General features: G+C 44.1%; 1 protein-coding gene across 2 annotated transcripts in view; it reads right to left on the bottom strand.

Moving 5' to 3' along the window:
* The window catches only part of LOC119961939 (myosin light chain kinase, smooth muscle-like), a 552,422-nt gene that overhangs the window by 396,965 nt on the left and 135,101 nt on the right, over positions 1-20,356 (bottom strand). Inside the window, exon 1 of one of the 2 annotated variants that reach the window (XM_038789528.1) lies at positions 3,119-3,321. The exons of the other annotated variant lie outside the window; for it this stretch is intronic. The gene's annotated coding sequence lies outside the window, so the exon portion shown is untranslated. Of the gene's footprint in view, positions 1-3,118; positions 3,322-20,356 lie in introns of those variants that run through there. 2 annotated transcript variants of the gene reach the window in all.

Genomic DNA, 20,356 nt, shown 5'->3' with positions numbered 1-20,356 from the left:
TGAATGTCAGAAACTTATGCTAATAGTTTTACCATGAACTTTTAAAGGAAACAATGAAAGGGCAAAACTTTTCTTAGCATGCTCAAATTAAAATGGAAGAATTTCAAGAAAACATGTTTGTTAATGGCAGTTTAAGGAACAAAAATAATTTGCACTATTCAAAGAATTTTGGATGTTGAATCATAACTGAAAGCCAGGCCTAGAAACCTAGGACCTCACTCCCCCTTTTGGAGATACATACATCAATATGTTAATCTTTTCCTCTTTTCACTCATTAATGAAAAATTCTGTGCAAGCAAGAAGATGGTTTCCCTGTTGCTCTTATCACAGATGTTTGAGAATGGAGGAACACATCCTTTTAAAACTGGATTGCATTTTCACTCAGATAAAAATATTCAGCTTAATTTGTGCTGGTTATCGGAAAAGGAAATATATGACTGTAGCTTTAGCCATTACACTAAAAACAAAAAGTGCATGGAAAAAGACAGGATGTTCTGATGTATTTTATAGCGTTAGATTGGTAGATAATTGTTGCATGGAGTATGTCCAAACTGATGCAACAATGGAACAAAATGTAATGCCAAAATTAAGATTGAAGATCATTTCTAGAAATAATACAGATACTTTATTGGATTATCAGACCACAATCCTTCTATGGCCTTGCCCTCCTTATCTTCGTAACCTCCTCCAGTGCCTTAACTTCAATCATTTTTAGCTGCCTCCCCAATTATCTTTCCTCCATCAAAAGGTCAGAAATAAGGATTTTGAGTTCCATTCGCAATTCCTCAGATACTGAAACAGTTCACGTAAGCATTCAGCAAGATCGGACAACATTTGAGTTTAGACTGACAAATACCAAGTATTTATGTCACAGAAGTACCAGATAATGACCGTCTCTTTTTAAAAAAAAATATTTTTTTATTCTCCTCCTTTTTCACATTTTCTCCCAAATTTACACCCACCAACAATAAACAACAATCAGTAACAAATATGTCAATCCCCATATCAATAACAACCCCAAACATTAGCCCGCATGTTCACACAAACAAATGACAAAAAGAAATTAGGGATCACCCACAGTCGCCATTAACACACACAGACCCCCTCCCCCCACCCCTCCCACCAACCCGCCCCAACTAATGTTTGATGTTATCCAGTTCTTGAAAGTGCATAATGACTAATGCCCATGAATTGTAGAACCCCTCCATCCTTCCCCTCAGTTCAAACCTAACCTTCTCAAGAGTCAAGAATTCCAACAGGTCCCCCCCGCCACGCCAGGGCACAGGGTGGAGAGGTTGCTCTCCAACCTATCAGGATCCGCCTTCAGGTGATCAACGAGGCGAAGGCTACAACATCTGCCTCCGCACCCGTTTCCAACTCTGGCTGGTTCGACACCCCGAATATGGCCTCCCGGGGGTACGGGTCCAGTTTCATGTGCACCACTTCAGAAATTACCCTAAAAACCTCCTTCCAGTAATCCTCTAGCTTTAGACAGGACCGGGCAGCACGGTGGCCTAGTGGTTAGCACAACCGCCTCACGGCGCTGAGGTCCCAGGTTCGATCCCGGCTCTGGGTCACTGTCCGTGTGGAGTTTGCACATTCTCCCCGTGTCTGCGCGGGTTTCACCCCCACAACCCAAAAATGTGCAGAGTAGGTGGATTGGCCACGCTAAATTGCCCCTTAATTGGAAAAAATAATTGGGTAATCTAAATTTATAAAAAAAAAAGAGAGCTTTAGACAGGACCAAAACATATGAACGTGATTAGCGGGGGGCCCCCCCCCCCGCAACGTTCACACACATCTTCTACTCGTTCAAAGAATCGGCTCATCCTCGCGAGGTGTGCTCTGTATACCACCTTCAGCTGTATCAGCCCCAACCTGCAACAACCTGCCAAGCCTCCTTCAGCATCAGCTTTGAAACCCCTGTCTTCTACCACTTAGGAGCAGGCACCTGGGAACACCACCATCTGCAACCTTCCTTCCAAGTTATGCAATTAGTCACATCCTGACTTAGAAACATATTGTTCCTCCTTCACCTTCGCTGGTTCACAATCCTGAACTCCCTTCCTTTCAGCATTGTGGATGTACCTACACCACATGACTGCAACCATGTCAAAAGGCATTTCACCGCCATATTCTCAAAAGCAATTATTGTTGAGGAATAAACACAGACTTTGCCAGCAATGCCTGAATGCCATGGATGGAAAAAATAAAAGTCTCAAATTTTGGATTCTTTTGGCTCTGAATTCTTATGGATATTCGACCCTGAATTTAGACCACAATACCATAAGAAATAGGAACAGGAGTAGGCTGTTCGACCCCTCAAGCCTGCTCCGCCATTCAATAGGATCATGGCTGATCCGACATTCCTCATGTCCACTTTCCTGCCCTTTTCTCTAACCCTTGATTCCCTTACTGATCAAGAATCTATCTGTCTCGGTGTTAAATATATACAGGACTCTGATCCCACAGCTCTCTGTGGCAAACAGTTCCAAAGACTCAGAGCTCTCAGAGAAATTTCTCCTCATCTCAATCTTAAATTGGCACCCCTTTATTCTGAGACAATGCCCTCTGGTCCCAGACTCTCCCATGAGTGGAATATCCTCTCAGCATTTACCCTATCAAGCCCCTTAAGAATCCAGAAGTTTCAATGAAATCGCCTCTCTTTCTTCAAAATTCCAATGAGTAGAGTACAAACCTGTTTAACCTTTGCTCATAAGACAATCCCTCCCCACCAGGCATCATCCTAGTCAACCTTCTCTGAACCGCCTCCAATTAAATAATATCTTTCCTTAAATAAGGAGACCAAAATTGCTCACAGTACTCTAGATGTGGTCGCACCAGCATCTTGTACAGTTGCAGCAACAATTAGTGGCTCTTCTATCAGCCATCAGGGTCCCAGCTCTTCAGAATTCCCTCCCTCTCTCCATTTCCCTCTCCTCTGCCAAAACTTGTTAAAATCATCAGCTCTGAACAAAACTTTGGTCACACCTCCCAATATTTCCCTGCTTGGGTCAGCAACGGCGTTTTCTTTTCCCTGAAACCTCTGTGAACGACATTTAGGAGATCTTGTACATTAAATAGCTTATATAAATTGTGCTGGTTGTTAGTTACTTACGTAGGTAGGTAGTTCTCCCGATCATCAAGTCAACTTGTCCCTCAACAAAGTGATAGATTAACTGGTGAATCACTTATTTACTGTTTGTGGATTATTGCTATAGGCACGTTGGCTTCCTGCTTGTCTACATTTAACAGTCACTGCACCTCAAAAGTTAACCCATTAACTGTAAAGTGTTTTTGGATCTCCCGAGAATGTGGTAAATCAATGCATGCTTATTCTTCTATCTTTATTTACAGCTTATAATGAACATGAAATAATCAGAACAAATATTAATGGGAACAGAATTAATAAAGTAAAGAAAGTGAGACATGTGAGACACGCAAAGAAAAGATCCGAAGAGAGAGAGAGGTTTGGAGCTACATGAGGGAGCATATATATCTGATAACAATCTTTTTCTTTTTCAGTTGCATGAGAGGCTTGAAAAGAATTTTTAAGATAAGTGAATAGTATTCAAGTCAGAGATGGATGTGGGCCTTATTGCGAGTGAATATTTGTTAAAGGAAAACATGTCTGGCACATAAAAGGAAACCAACCGTCTAGCAACATAAAAAATGTGGGTGTTCCAGCTAAGGTGAATGTTGATGGTAAATGTCTGTTCGATTTGTGAGAGATATGCAAAAATTGTGCCTTTGAAGAAACAAATGAAACAAAGGTGGGGTGGCTTGAGGCAACACGAGGGAGGCTTCCAGTGTAACTGAACAAGAGTTTATTGGTAACAAGTGAGGGTAAACACAGTCACTAAACATGTCTTCATTCTTTGGCTCCAGGGTCCACTCTGCCAGGACCCCGCTTCATAAATGCTATTTTTTTTGTGACAAAGAAGACTGTGTGCTCCTCATACTTGCTGTCAAAGGTGAGGGGCAAAGAAAGGAAGATGGTAGGTTATGGACAAAAGGAGCCAGGTTTAGCTTTGTTTTGCAAGCCAACCCCAGAATAATCAGCAGTTTTTAGTAAGTATTGGCAGAAGAGAGAAAGACCTAGTTATGCTTGAAGTGGTCCAACTAAATCTATACAAAATGCTGAAATCAGTCATTAGTTTAGAGTTTGTTTTAAAAATCACTGTAACAAGTGTATAATATGCTGGGATTTTTTGTACTGGACTATAAACCTCATTTTTACAGAGCTTTGACATTTTCATGTTCTACCACTGATGAAAAACACCTGGAACACCTAATCCCTGACCAAGTGGCTGGCAGGCAATCTGTTTCCGATCCACTGGAGGAACATGCAAGTCCAGGGTCAAGCAGTTGTAGATTTTTTCATTCTTTTCCTTGCAGGAAATGTTTACCTTCTGCTATATGTCCTCTTTGATAATCCAGGAAGAATCGCAAAGCATTATCTCCCAGTTGCAAAGTCACATAAATACCATTTTAGTATATTATTATGTCAATAGAACATATCCTAATCCGAAGGTTCCCAAAGTGTAGCAAGGGTCCTTCACGTGTGGTGCAGACTGGGTTCAAAATGCAAGCCAGTGTCATGCAATTCCACGACTGATGCCATACAAGAGAACAGGCCAGAACCATCGTCCCAACCTCCAGCGTGATGTCACACAACTAGAACGCCTCCCACATGCACAACATACATTATCATAAGTGTGAGCAATCCAGTTGATGTTGGCGGAGAGGTTCCAAGTGGTGAAAATAAATATTCTGCCTAGGTTCTTGTTTATTTTTCAGGCTCTCTCGATCTTTATTATTGGGCGGCAAATGTGGATAAGGTGCAGCCATGGTGGGAAGGAGAAGGGGCAGAGTGGGTTAGGAAAGACAAGGGACGCGATCCTCCGCTCCCCACGCCGGGTGGGAGAATCGCGGGAGGGCCGCTCTGGCACCCCCCGCAATTCTCCCACCCCCCCACCCCCAAAATGGCATGTCGCTTGTTTGCGAAAAACAGCGAGCGGCGATTCTCCGGCCCGGATGGACCAAGCGGCCTGACGACCCCGACGGGTTCACGCCAGTGGCAACCACACCTGGTCGCTGCCGGCGTGAACAGCGCGCGACAGGTAAGTGTGGGGCCTGTGGGGGGTGGAGAGAGGATCGAGTACCACGGGCGTGCTCGTGAGGTGACTGGCCCGCGATCGGTGCCCACTGATCATCGGGCCGGTGTCTCTAGGAGACGCACTCTTTCCCCTCCGCCGTCCCGCAAGATCAAGCTACCACATCTTGCGGAGCAGCGGACGGGAAGACGGCAACCGCACATGTGCGGGATGGAGCCGGCCAACCTGCGCATGCGTGGCTGATGTCACTTAGGTGCCGCCGGCCGCGTCATTCTCGGCGCGCTGCTTTGACGCAAGCGTCAAGGCACGGCGGCCGAATTTCTCGCAACGCCGCTCCTAGCCCCCCGGGGAGGAGGGGGGGGGGGGGGGGGGGGGGGAGGGGGGGGGGAATAGGGGGCAAGGAGCGGCCTCCGACGCCGGAGTGAAACACTCCAGATTACACTCCGGGTTTCACTCCGGTGTCGGCCGTTGCGGAGAATCGCGCCCAAGGAATCAAGTTTGAGGTCTATGGCAACAGCAGCATTGCCAATGGCTCCGAATAGGTATTCAGAGAGCCCGGTGGTGCAGTCCACAGTGAAGATATGGAAACAGTTGAGGAGGCACTTTAGGGTGGAAAGGTTATTCATGGAGATCCAACCTACTCAACCTTGCCCCTTGCCTAAGGTGTGGTGATCGTCACATTAAATCACCACCAGTCAGCTCTCCACCTCAAAAGAGAAAGCAGCCTATAGTCATCTCGGACTATGGCGACTTAATCTGTACACAAGCACTAGGTTGTTTCCCCATTTGCAAACTCCCACATATCCCAGTTCCTACCTGATAAGACTTATTACATCATTGCTTTATGAAAATAAAATTAATTGCACAGCCATTCAAAAAAACATCTGGAGTGGGATTCTTTGGCCTCCCCACCACATGTTTCTCGGCGGCAGTGCCATTCGCCAATGGCGGGATCTTCTGGTCCCATTGCTGTCAATGGGATTTCTCATTGAATCCGCCCTATGCCGCTGGGAAATGCATGGCGGAGGTGCGCCGCCAGCCCAGCCAGCCGGTGTGAACTGTAAGAGAATTCTAGCGTTGGTGTTTGGACAAGTTTGGTTTCTGGATCTACAGATAAAGAATTAGTTTCTCAGAAAAAGATTATTGTGATGTTTCAATTAAGTATGATAATTTCACTTAAAATATTTAATAAAAATAACAAACATAAATTAATTACATTTTGTGGTAAAAAAATAACAGTGCAATGTTTACAGTTCCAACAGTGTACATAGTATATAGCCTTTCTTCCCATTAATTCCGTTGAATTATTTTGCAATGGCAAGCAGAGTTGGTTGAGGTAGGACCAGTAGTAAGTCCACTCAGACCTTTGCCACCCAAGTGGCCCACAGGCAAAAAGCGTGAGAACCACTGCCCTAATCATAAAATGGCAATCTCCTTGGCAATGACAATAATTTTAGAAAATTAAAGTTGCAGCACTAGTGCTTATTGAACTGTTCAGAAAAAGTACAGAGTAATTAATAACATTAAAGACCTTTATATTGTGCTCAATGCAACAGAATAATTGCAACAACAGCACATTCATAAGCTTTTTCTTCACAGTAAGGTAAGATTGGTCCTTATCTTACAATTCACATAGCCCCAGACAGTTACTAGTTGTGGGCCAAATGTTACAGAACTAACTATACAAACTGAGGATTGTTATCTGAGTGGCAACAGCTAGTTTTCATTGTACAACCAAAATGAATATACAAAGTGCAGAGGAGATTTAAAAATAAATAAATAAAAAGGGCAAAGAGAGAGTATGTGAATAGATTAATAGTTAACATAAAAGGGAACCCCAATATCTGTTATAAGCACATAAATAGTAAAAGGTAAATAAAGGAAAGGGGGAATGATTCGGGATGAAAAGGGAGATTCTGTGGCAGCAGAGGTTACGGCTGAGGTATTAAATGGGTACTTTGCATCTGCCTTCGCTGTAAATAGATGCACTATAGCATTTAAGGACCAGGTGGGTGGATTAAAATAAGGTAAAGGGGAGGTATTTGAAGGCTTGGGATGTACCCTAAGTTACTGAGTAAAGTCAAGGTAAATATTATGGAAACTCTGGCCACAATTTTCCAATCCTAGTTAGATATAGAGGTGGGGACAGAGAATTGAAAATATTATACCTCTGTTAAAAAAAGGGAAATAGGACAAGCTGGGCAACTACAGGCCAATCAGCCTAACATCAATGGTGGGAAAACTTTTAGAGATAATCATCCAAAACACAATTAATGGGCACTTAGAAAAGCATGAGTGAATGAAGGAATGTTCGCATGGTTTTGTTAAAGTAAAGGGTGTTTCACTAATATGTTTCAGTTCTTTAATAATGTAATGGAAAGTATCGATGAGGGCAGTATGATGATGTTATATGGACATTCAAAATGCATTTGACAAAGCACTGCATGATAGACTTGTAAGTAAAATAAAAGCTCATGGGATTAAAGGGACAAAATTGGCTTAGGACAAAAGAATAAAGAAAAATGGTAAATTCTTGTTTCTCAGACTGGAGGAAAGTATGAAGTGGTGTTGCCCAATAGTTGGTTTTTAGAGCGCTGCTCTTTTTGATGTATATTAATGACTTGGAATTTGGGTATAGAGGGCACAATTTCAAAGATTGCCAATGACAAGAAACTCAAAAATGTAGTAAACAATAAGGAGGATAGTACCAGACTTCAGGAGGATGGACTGGTGAAATGGACAGGCACATGACAGCTGAAATTTAACACGGGGACGCGATACATTTTGGAAAGAAGAATTAGGAGGGATATAAATAGTATAACTTAAAGGGAAGTGCAGGAGCAGAGAGATTTGGGTTATGTACACAAATCTTTGAAGGTGGATCTACAAGTTGAGAAAGTTGTTAGAAAAGCCTTGGTTTTATTGCTCGAGACACAGAGTACACAGGACAAAAGTTATGCTGAACCTTTATAATGCACAAATAAATCTCAACTCGAGTTTTATGTTCACTTCTGGGCATACTACTGCATAATCCACAGGGACTACTCACACTTCAGGCACATCTCACAGCTCTTCAACTGTGTCGGGTATCACACACATACTCAAATATACCTGTTGATATATTCGTTCACAATCATCACCCTTTCTCTTCAGGAACAAAATAACACATTGCAGCCAGTGTAGTGGGCCCTGACCAGCAGAGGGCAACCATGTCTGTCTGTTAAAACTCCCCTTGAGGAGGCAGCGCTCTCTCGGAAAGAGAGCGGGAGGCACTGTGGTTCCAGGCAGAGGAGGGGACATCTTGCCCGGAGGCACTCCAGCTTCCTCCAGATACACACCAATTCCCTGATCCCTGAGCACCCAATCACTTTTGAGCTCCATGTCGTCTCATCACATGCATCTTCCTATAGCGGCCACACACGCTGCACCCCAACCTTCCCATCTTTATTCAAAGAGAAAATGCTGGAAAATCTCAGCAGGTCTGGCAGTATCTGTAGGGAAACAAAAGCTTTGACAACGTGTCATCTGGACTCGAAATGTGAGCTCTTTTCTTTCCCGACAGATGCTGCCAGACCTGCTGAGATTTTCCAGCATTTTCTCTTTGGTTTCAGATTTCAGCATCCGCAGTAATTTGCTTTTTTCCCATCTTTATTATTGACTGCAGAATCAGGAGAAAGATCCACATCACCTTGCTTCCCCTCAACACCGTCCCCCTCCCCTGCAGCAAATACAAGTTGGATACAGCCACTTTGCACCAGATCCCCGGCACCAGCACTCCCGTCCCCCCTCACCACTCACCCCTCCACCCATTGAAGGAGGAGACTTAGGAAGAATGAACTTCATCAATTGGCACCAATGTCACAGGTACCAGCTCAGAGACTGGTGGCACTCATAACTTAGAGGCTAGGTTAAAGAAAGGTTTTCACAGTAGAATATACCAGGAACAAGTAGGAAGCAGCCATGCTGGATGAAGGGACATTTCTCTATGGAGAAAAGGCCACATATTAGTTCTGCCGTGGAGAAGTCAAGACAGGATCTCGAAAGGCCAAGCCCCTGAAGAAAGGTGAAGGAAGCAACAAAACCAAATGCTTAGTCCAAATGAGAGTCTGCCTAAAGCGTAACTGGTCAAAGCCATGAGGGTGGAGAAATCCCTCTTCATCTTCAGTTGTGGTTTAATCTGATGTCTGGAGCCCACCCGCTACAGCGTGGAGAGGCTGGTCAATTCCAAGATCAAACATCATCTGGTCACTGAGCTCACAGAGTCAATTGCGGTCCTCCACTAGATCACTTGACCAGCTGGACAGATAATGACATGGGAATTCCAGAGTAGGAACATCCTGGCCTCTCTTTGGATGCCAGAACTGCTGCTTTCTCACCACATTCACCATCAACTATCAGCCGGGTGGCCCAGACTGATAAATCCACACTGAGATGGTGCTGGCTGGGGGGGGAGATATCACAATCTATAGAATTTTGAGTGCCTTTCCCTGGGAATAGTTGAAGTATATCATATGGCAAGATTGTTTCAGTGTGTACTAATGGAGCACATCTTTCAAAAGTAATCTTCAATTTGATGGTGGTGATCAACCCTCCCAGGTGTGGGTTGTATACCCGGAGATATCTGGTGTTCCCCAGGATGCCCATTTCCTCCTCCTGCTTGTCTTTCTCTTCTTCTTCGTCCATCTCTTCCTATTTCTACTCTTTCACTTCCTCCTCTCCTCTGTCGTCTCCTCTTCCTCATCTTTTTTCTTCTCCGCTTCATCCTCTTCCTCCTCCTCAATCTCTTCTCCTCTTCCTCCATCTTCTCCTCCTCCCCTACCATGAGTGCAGTTGGTAAAAGCTGGTCTCCCATGATGGTCAGATTGTAGAGAATGCAGCAATTAACCATGAATCTGCCATCTTGTCAGGCAAGGACTGCCGAGCCACTTTTCAGCATTCTTGACACCTAAACTTCTGCATAAGGACTCCGATAGTTTGCTCAATTATATTTCTGATGGCTAAATGACTCTCACTGTATGAATGCTCATCCGGTGTCTGGGGTTCTGTGGTTTCTCGAGATTTCATGAGCATGGAGCTGGGTTTTACAGGCTTCCTGTGGGCTGGAAAGCCGGTGGGTGAAACCTTAAAGTAGGCTGCTGTTACATTGAAGCAGACTGTGGTGGTCACCACTAACTGTATTAGATGTATATTAGATGTAGTACAGTATGACCCCTGTACTAGAGGTACATGGGTAAATCCCTGCCTGCTGGCTCCGCCCAGTAGGCTGCGTATAAATGTGTGTGCACACCGGAGCTGCTCCCATTCTGGTAGCAGCTACAGGAGGCCACACACCTTTGCTTAATAAAGCCTCGATTATTCACTGCTCTCGCCTTTGTAGTAATTGACAGCGCATCACAGACCCACTGCTGGCTGTTACAACCCATCCCCCAATTTTACAAGTGGTGGGAGAGCCATCTGCCTCTAACCTAACCAACGCCCTCAATTGGACATTTGATGCCCATTTAAGGGCCTCACCCCATCTCCATTCCGATTTATCAGGCAGTGTGAGAGGCCTCTTCACAATGTGCAGTCCACCATGTTTGTTCCTGTAGATACTGGCAAATGGAACTGGGGTGAGGGGGGGTGAGGGGGATGCCTTCTTTTCAAGTCCATGGTATCAATCAAACAACCTCACAGTTTTCCCTCCCTGCATTCACTCTCTGGCACTTTCCAACCTCCCCAAAGCTCAACCTCTAACCTCCCCTCACTGGTTCCTACCAGCTGGAGAGATCCATGACTTATCCTGAATCTGGGGAATCCATGATTGCTCTTCCTCTGAGCCCCCAACAGTGCTCACCATGGCCACTGCTCTGCATGTGAATCATTGGTTAAACTGGCCCATTCTGGCCACCTGGGAAGATCTTAAGTGCCTGATTGTGCCTTATTCCAGCTTGGCAAAAGGTTGTATCTCATTTGATTCCCTTCAACTCCTTGGACAACCACGTTCAAAACCAAATCCCAATGAATTGCCTCTTCCCTCCCACAACTCACTGCCTATGAGGGTGCTGAAAGTGGAGGTGATGAATGATTTGCAAACAAAATTGGCCATTTGAGGGAAATAAACTTGCAGGACTATGGGGCTAGAATGAGGGAATGGGAATTGATTTGAGTGCTCTACAGTGATGGACCTAATGGGCTGAAAGCCGTTAATGAGTCTCTGACTGTATTTGAGATGTTTACCGTATCCCAGGTGTCTTATGGAGTACTAGGTTTCAAAGCATGCTTTTACTCGGAAGGTAGCACAGAAATCAGTATTTATTATTATAATTCAACCATTTTTATTACACTGTTGCATATAGAAACTGCACGTTGGATGTTAACGGAATGCTGCTTTAGGGTAGGGGGAGTTTTATGTGTTCAGTTCCTGGAACAGGCCATTCCACTACTATGGTAGTCTCTTTGGTCAGTTTATGTTTCAGTGCAAACTTTCTACTTTTATAATGTGGTTAATCTCAATTTTTTTGCTCAAGTTAGCCTTGAAATTGAACCCACTTCTATTAATAAACAGAGTAGAGTGCTTAATTCCTATCACTGTTGACTGCTACGGGAGGAAAAGGGCTGCCACTGTACAAGGTCAGCAGATATGATAGTTGCATCGCATATTTACATGTTGCCATTCAATCAATGCTCGGCCAATCAGGAAGCTGGCAAAAGTATACTCCCCAACAAAGGCTCAGAGAAATGTTAAAGTTTATTTTCCTTTGTGACCTGTTTGGAATAGTTTTTTTTCAGTGCTCTATCTGGGACTTTTAAGCAGTTGAAAAGTAGAAAAAGTTAAAGGGTGAAAATCAGACAATCACATTATCTGTACTTAAAAAAAAAACTCTTTTTCAGAATGTGAGCATCACAGGCTAGGCCAGCATTTGTTGCTGTTTGTCTTTGAGAAGGTGGTGACGAGCCCTCTTCTTGAGCCGCTGCAGTCCCAACTTGTGTAGGTACACCGCAGTATCCTATATATCAGATAAAAAGTATAGATGTATTCTCAGTATTTGAAACACAGTAAGAAGTCTTACAACACCAGGTTAAAGTCCAACAGGTTTGTTTCAAACACGAGCTTTCGGAGCACGGAGCCGTGCTCCGAAAGCTCGTGTTTGAAACAAACCTGTTGGACTTTAACCTGGTGTTGTAAGACTTCTTACTGTGCTCACCCCAGTCCAACGCCGGCATCTCCACATCACAGTATTTGAAAGTCATCTTATCCTGTCCCCCTTCCAAGGGAAATGAATAATTTAGTGTTAAGTTCTGCCCAATTAGGGTAAGTTTACTTTCTTGTGTTTTTTGGCTTCAAGCTTGTGTTGAAATTATCCAGTTAGAAACCCTTCAAGCGATCAAAGAGCCTTTATGTGTTCATGGCAAGGTTGCTAATGCGAATGGAGTGCTCTAAGCTCTGCTGTTCGTCTTTCAATAAATTGCTTGCATCTGTAGCAGCCACACATTCATTCCACATATAATTCTGCCATCCTCCACTGACAGAAAAGGCAAACTATCACATTATTTATAATACAAAATCACTTTGCATGCTAACTCAACAAGCGGACTCTGTGGTTGATTGCAACCATTTGCCCTGAAAGTCCAAGAGCCATTTGTCCAATCCCAAGCACAGGGCCACGTCAATGGATTAGGTGGAGGCTGCCTACTTTAGTGCTGAAATTTCAGATGGGCCCATCCGCTCCCTGTGGTGTGGTTGATCAAGGCTACAGACCTGGAAACACAGTTCCTGAATTTCTTTGCCCATCCAATCACTCTTACAGTGCTGTCGTTCTTTGGGGTACATCAGCAATCTGCATAAACTGATGCACCCAGGTCCTGGCCTAACCTCTGGCCACTCTCCTACAATCCAGCAGTAAAGGCTGAAGACTTTGGCTTCATTGTATTTTGCTGCATGATTCTTTCATTGGCCTATTAGTCCTGCATTACTTTGCATTTCCGCTGAACTGCTTAATCTTGTACTTATGAGCAATTTGTTTGCATCAGTGTGCTTTTTCATGTCCTGAAAACAGCATGAAAAACCATTAGAGCTCCAGCCAGCAAATCTCTAGCAGGCACTGCAGGAACACAAGGATCCACACCCATTCTGTAGCTAATGCTGGATATGTCTTCAATTGTGTTGGAAACATTAGTGCACATGGCAATGTTTATTGTAAACTAGATTCACAGGTAAATAATTGGATCAGCCAACTAGCAATTATATACAGAGGAAACAGTTACACCTTTTCAGAAATTAATAAGTTAATGTAGTTCACTTATCATATGAACACCATGGACATGTATCCTATATTAGTGGCAATGCAATAGACATTTTGGTCCTGCAGCGGATATGAAAGCAGTGTTATCTTTACTAATAGCGAAACTACAACATGTTCCATTTTTTATATAACCGTGCTTTCGAGAAGTTTTGCTCATAGAAACAGACAACAACTTCAGCCTGATGATCAGCTGAAAGAAAACTGAAGTAATGTGTGCTCCAGGAAAACCCACTCGAGTCCAAGGTTGCAGCCCATAACCAGACAGAGATTTAAAATTATCCCATAAGCTGCTACCACGCAGGAAACCACACTGAGATATTATAAAGAGGTTGTGTTGCGCAGGGGGATTAAAAACATATACCGTACTATACACCAACCAGTCTTTAAAAGTCTCCATACCAACTAGAGGATCTGAAAGGTTTCCTATCGGTTTGTACCATCCAGGGGATTTAAAGGGTATCCCAAGGTCCATATACCATTCAGGGAATCTAAAGCGTGTCCCATCGGTAAATATATCACCAGGGTATTTATTTATTTAAATTTTTCTTCCAATTAAGGGGCAATTTTAGTGTGGCCAATCCACCTACCATGCATATCTTTGGGTTGTGGGAGTGAGATTCATGTAGGCACCGAGAGAATGTGCAAACTACACGAGGACAGTGACTCGGGGCCAGGATTGAACCCGGGTCCTCAGTACCATGAAGCAGCAGTGCTAACCACTGCGCCACCATGCCGCCCCGCCTGCCAGGGGATTTAAGGAGTATGCTGTGGGTCTATGTACCAACCAGGGGATTTAAAAGGTATCTTGTACGTTCATATACTGCCCAGGGGATTTAAAGCATTTCCCCTTAGGTCCATAGACTGCCCAAGTGTTTAAAGGGTACCCCATAAATACATATACTACCCAGGAGATTTAAAGCATATACTGTAGGTTCATATATTGTCCAGGGGATTTAAAGGGTATTGTGTAACTCCATACACCACCCAGGGTTTTAAAAGCATATTCCGTAGGTCCGTATACCGCCCAGGGAATTTAAAGGGTATTCCATAGGTCAAAACTGCTCAGCAGTAGACCATACTCATAGACAGAATGACCAATACAGTAGTCCCCCGTTATACCGCGCTCCGCAATACAGCGGTACGCGATATACGGCAGGGGGGCTTATGGACCCCAACTGTCAGCTTCCCTCTCCGGATCAAAGTGAGCCGGCCGCTGAAATTGACACTGCCGGCTGATTGGAGGGAGATTCAGTGAGAGAGGAGCAGTGTTCCTGGTAAGTTTCTGTGGGTTTCCTAATATGAACTAAGGGAACTAGGTGGTGGGTTATGCAGATTCTATTCATATAGTTTCAAGGACCAGGAGAAATTGATGCTGTCAGTTTATTATAGCAATCAAACCTGCAGCCACTGCTGCATATTGGCTCTGCAACTTTATTTTGGACCGGAAGCATTGGATAAAACCTTCGATCAGAGTTCTGATAAGAACTTACTTTAGTTGACTGCAGATTTATTACATTCGGCTACCATAAGTTAAATATAAGTTAGAGTAAGAAAGTAGCACTTCTAAATTTATTTTAAAATCTATGCATGCGCTTCCCATTGTGAGTCTACGGGGGTCTGATCTCTCCCCCCGCCCCCCCGTAGACTCACAATGGGAAGCGCATGCATAGATTTTTAAATAAATTTAGAAGTGCTACTTTCTTACTTTAACTTATATTTAACTTATGATAGCAGAATGTAATAATTCTGCAGTCAACTAAAGTAAGTTCTTATCAGAACTCTGATTGAAGGTTTTATCCAATGCTTCCGGTCCAAAAAAAAAGTTGCAGAGGCAAAAAACCCCCATCGTGGATATCCGCGGCTCGGATGCAACGCGGGTGGCTGTCTTGGACCCCAACACCCGCGTTATAACGGGGGACTACTGTATAGCAGAAGGCCTATATTGGGGACTGGTGGGTGTGGTGATATAACCACTGTAGTTATGTATACTTGCAGTAGGGGGATGTATGCCTGAACCTGTAATACAGGTTCCTCCGGTAAGCCCCTGCCGGCTAGCTCCGCCCACAGGGAGCTTGTGTATAAATATGCGTGTGAGTCACTAAGACCTTAGTCTACAGTTGCAGATGGAGGAACAGCATCGCACAGCAATAAAGCCTCGATTGTACTAGTCTCTCGTCTTTGAGTATAATTGTTAGTGCTACAGTGGGATCCCTTACCAGGTTTATAGCAGATAAATATGAGAACATGATCTGGAAAATTTAAAAGGAAAGATAATGCATTAATGATCACAATCGATTCTTAATTGGGACTCTGCTGGCGAGAATAGAAACAAGACCAGGCCACTAAAAGAAGCAACAAAAACAAACTCGTACAGGAATCAGGGAAAGTTTAATAGAAATCACATTGGAAGTAGGACGCTCGTCTAGAATGCTGTTGAAAGGACAAAGAGAGAAAAACCTGTGTATATGTAAGTCTATGTTGATGTTTGGTCTGTGTGGGTGAACAGAAATTGTTGAATGCGAAATGTGAATGTGTGAAACGTCTCTGAGCAAAGTTGTATCTAGTAGATTAAGTTAAAGAAGACAAAACAAAATAACTCATGATAAAAATTAGAATTTGAATGATTAGAATGACTGTGCAAGGCTGCTGCATAACCTCTTGGAGCGCTGGTCAAACTGTACACAGTTACAAACAACTACGAACCAGAACAATGGAGGCCTTGTTCATCGTGGCCGGGGACTTCAACAAGGCCAACCTCAAGAGTGTACTGCCAAAATTCCACCAGCGCCTGTCCCACCAGGAGCGACAACATTCTTGACCACTGCTATTCAAAAATCAAGGGTGCCTACTGTTCCAAGCCCTGACCGCATTTTGGGAAATCAGACCATAAGGCGGTGTTCCTTCTCCCGGCATACAAGCAGAAACTCAAGCGGGAGAATCCAGCTAAGAAAGTCGCGCAGTGCTGGTCTGAGGAAACAGAAACGTGACTGCTTAGAGACAGTGGACTGTGTCATGATATTGTTATGGGAGCGGTGTTTTCAGAACCCCAAAACGTATCATGGAGTTCAACCAACCTCTCCCTTTAATGTATTGTTAGCTTTTGAAGCACACGGCTTGTTCTCCAGCTGTGGTATTACAATTATGGACACGTGGGTTTTTAAACACAAAACAATGTTTATTCCATTAATTCAACTTAACCTTTTAAATAAACATTGGATCGCTTAACACCCCTTACTTCAAAGATAACCCCGAAAATAATACAACACTAAATAATCCCTCAACATGTTCCTTCAAACCTCCAAAAGATTTTACCTTTAACAACAGAAACATATCAGGTGAAAGACATTACTATTATGAGTTCAAATCACCCAAATGATTCAGAGATAGTCTTTCATGGCAGAGATCACAGCAGATCCAGCTCACCACAAGTTCAAGCTCTTTTTCTCAAAACTGGCTTTATATTATATTATTTTATTATTATATTAACAGTCCCGCACAGAACAGGCCCTTTGGCCCTCGATGTTGTGCCGAGCATTGTCCGAAACCAAGATCAAGCTATCCCACTCCCTATCATTCTGGTGTGCTCCATGTGCCTACCCAATAACCGCTTGAAAGTTCCTAATGTGTCCGACTCCACTATCACAGCAGGCAGTCCATTCCACACCCTAACCACTCTCTGAATAAATAACCTACCTTGGACATCCCTCCTATATCTCCCACCCTGAATCTTATAGTTGTGCCCCCTTGTAACAGCTACATCCACCCGAGGAAATAGTCTTTAAACATCCACTCTATCTATCCCCCTCATCATCTTATAAACCTCTATTAAGTTGCATCTCATCCTCCTCCGCTCCGAAGAGAAAATCCCTAGCTCCCTCAACCTTTCCTCATAAGACCTATCCTGCAAACTAGGCAGCATCCTGGTAAATCTTTGCACCCTTTCCAATGGTTCCACATCCTTCCTATAATGAGGTGACCAGAACTGCACACAATACTCCAAATGTGGTCTCACCAGGGTCATGTATAGTTGCAGCATAACCCCGTGGCTCTTAAACTCAAGCCCCCTGTTAATAAACGCTAACACACTATAAGCCTTCTTCACGGCTCTATCCACTTGAGTGGCAACCTTCAGAGATCTGTGGACATGAACCCCAAGATCTGTACCCCTGTGGTACACCGCTAGTAACTGGTCTCCAGTCTGAAAATTTTCCATCCACCACCACCCTCTGTCTTCTGTGTGATAGCCAGTTACTTATCCAATTGGCCAAATTTCCCTCTATCCCGCACCTCCTTACTTTATTCATAAGCCGACCATGGGGAACCTTATGAAACGCCTTGCTAAAATCCATGTATACGACATCAACTGCTCTACCTTCATCTAAACACTTAGTTACCTCCTCAAAGAATTCAATCAAATTTGTGAGGCAAGACCGTTTTGACTATCCTGGATTAAGCTGCATCTTTCCAAATGGTCATAAATCCTATCCTTCAGAATCTTTTCCTTTAACTTACCGACCACCGAAGTAAGACTAACTAGCCTATAATACATCCTTCCTCAGAACATCTACCTCTTCCAGCCTACCCGCCTGTATCACACTGTCATCCACAAAAACATGGCCCCTCTCCTTGGTGAACACCAAAGAAAAGTATTCATTCAACGCCTCTCCTATTTCTTCTGACTCCAAGCACAAGTTCCCACTATTATCCTTGACCGGCCCTACCCTCACCCTGGTCATTCTTTTATTTCTCGCATTCTCCCTTTCTCCTTTCAAACAGCTCACAGCAAACCAGCCAGGCACTTTTCAGCTGCTCTCTCTCAAACTGAAACTGAAAGCAGAAGTGAGCTCAGCTCTCCCCACACTCTGACATTACGCCAGTAATATGAGCTGCTCCATTTCTTAAAGGTACATTGCTTTAACATCCATTTCTTAAAGGTACTCTCACATGACAATATGCAAACATGCAACCAATGAACACTCAGAATAGGACACAACCAATGGGCAGCCAGGAGTCTCAGAGGTGACATCACCACAAGGAGGCATGACATAAACACTATAAAAGGGATGAGGCACTCACACCCTGCCTCTTTGCACAGACATCTAGAGAGTTAGACAGGATTGATCAGCAGCATCACACCCCAGCACCTGGCTTAGAGAAAGCTGGTACAGTTAGAATGAGTTACTACAGTTAGATTAGCAGAGTGTCGAACTCATCTGAGAACTGTGTTAATAGTTCAATAAACACGTTGAACTCATTTCAGAGTCTGGAGCATTCTTTAGTTAAGACTGCATCAAGTAGCAGCCTGTGTTATCCGAAGCAGCATAACACAACAGACTGGTCCATATTTAGGAACTCAGTGACCAACTTAATTGAGTATGCCACCACCGTCACAGACTTCATCAACAAATGTGTGGACGACTGCGTCCCAAAGAAAGCAATATGTATGTTCTCCAACCGGAAACCATGGCTCAATCGCGAGATTGACTCTTTACTGAAGGCATGTCTGAGGCGTTCAAGTCAAGCGACACTGACCTATACAAAAAATCAAGGTACGCAAAGCCATCCGAGATGCCAGGAGAGAATATCAGACCAAGCTAGAGTCACAGACTAGCGTTACAGACGCTCGGCGGTTGTGGCAAGGGCTAAACAACATAACGGGTGACAAAGCAAAGCTGAGCAGTATCTGCAGGAGCAGCGCGCCCCTCCCCGATGAGCTCAATGCATTCTATGCTCGGTTCAAGCAGGAAACTAGTGGTCCGCAAATGTGTCACGTACCCCTGCAGTCCATACCACCATCACAGCTTCCAAAGTCAGATCGGCTTTCCTGAAAGTGAACCCTCGGAAGGCGACGGGTCCGGACAGGATCCATGGTCGTGCACTCAGAGTGTACACGGACCAGCTGGCGGATGTGTTTTCGGACATCTATAACCTGTTCCTACTCTGCCCTGAGGTCCCTATCTGCTTCAAGAAGACCACCATCATACCGTTGCCAAAGAAGAACCAATGTGCCTCAATGACTACCGTCCGGTGGCCCTGATTTTAGTCATAATGAAGTGCTTCGAGAGGTTGGTCATGACACACGACTGCTTGGCAAATTTTGGTTGCAACTCCATCTACAAGTTTGCTGACAATACAACCATAGTGGACCGGATCGCGAATAACGATGAGTCAGAATACAGGAGGGAGATAGAGAACCTACTGGAGTGGTGCAGCGACAACAATCTATCCCTCAATACCAGTAAAACTAAAGAGCTGGTCACTGACTTCAGGAAGCAAAGTACTGTCCACACCCCTGTCAGCATCAATGGGGCTGAGGTGGAGATGGTTGGCAGTTTCAAATTCCTAGGGGTACACATCTCTAAAAATCTGTCCCCGTCCACCCACGTCGACGCTGCCACCAAGAAAGCACAACAGCACCTATACTTCCTCAGGAATCTAAGGAAACTCGTCATGTCCACATTAACTCTTACCAACTTTTACAGATGCACCATAGAAAGCATCATATCTAGCTGCATCACAGCCTGGTATGGCAACTGCTCGGCCCAAAACCACAAGAAACTTCAGAGAGTCGTGAACACAGCCCAATCCATCACACAAACCTGCCTCCCATCCATTGACTCCATCTACACCTCCCGCTGCCTGGGGAAAGTGGACAGCATAATCAAAGACCCCTCCCACCCGGCTTACTCACTCTTTCAACTTCTTCCATCGGGCAGGAGATACAAATGTCTGAGAACTTGCATGAACAGATTCAAAAACAGCTGCTTCCCCACTGTTACCAGACTCCGAACAACCCTCTTATGGACTGACCTCATTAACACTACACCCTGTATGCTTCATCCGATGCCGGTGATATGTAGTTACATTATATACCTTGTGTTGTCCTATTATGTATTTTCTTTTATTTCCTTTTCTTTTCATGTCCTTAATGATCTGTTGAGCTGCTCGCAGAAA

The sequence above is a fragment of the Scyliorhinus canicula genome, chromosome 2 (genome assembly GCF_902713615.1).
Source record: "Scyliorhinus canicula chromosome 2, sScyCan1.1, whole genome shotgun sequence".
Classification (NCBI taxonomy): domain Eukaryota; kingdom Metazoa; phylum Chordata; class Chondrichthyes; order Carcharhiniformes; family Scyliorhinidae; genus Scyliorhinus; species Scyliorhinus canicula.
The sequence above is the reverse complement of the archived record's forward strand: the minus strand, read 5'-3'. Positions and strand labels throughout refer to the sequence as shown.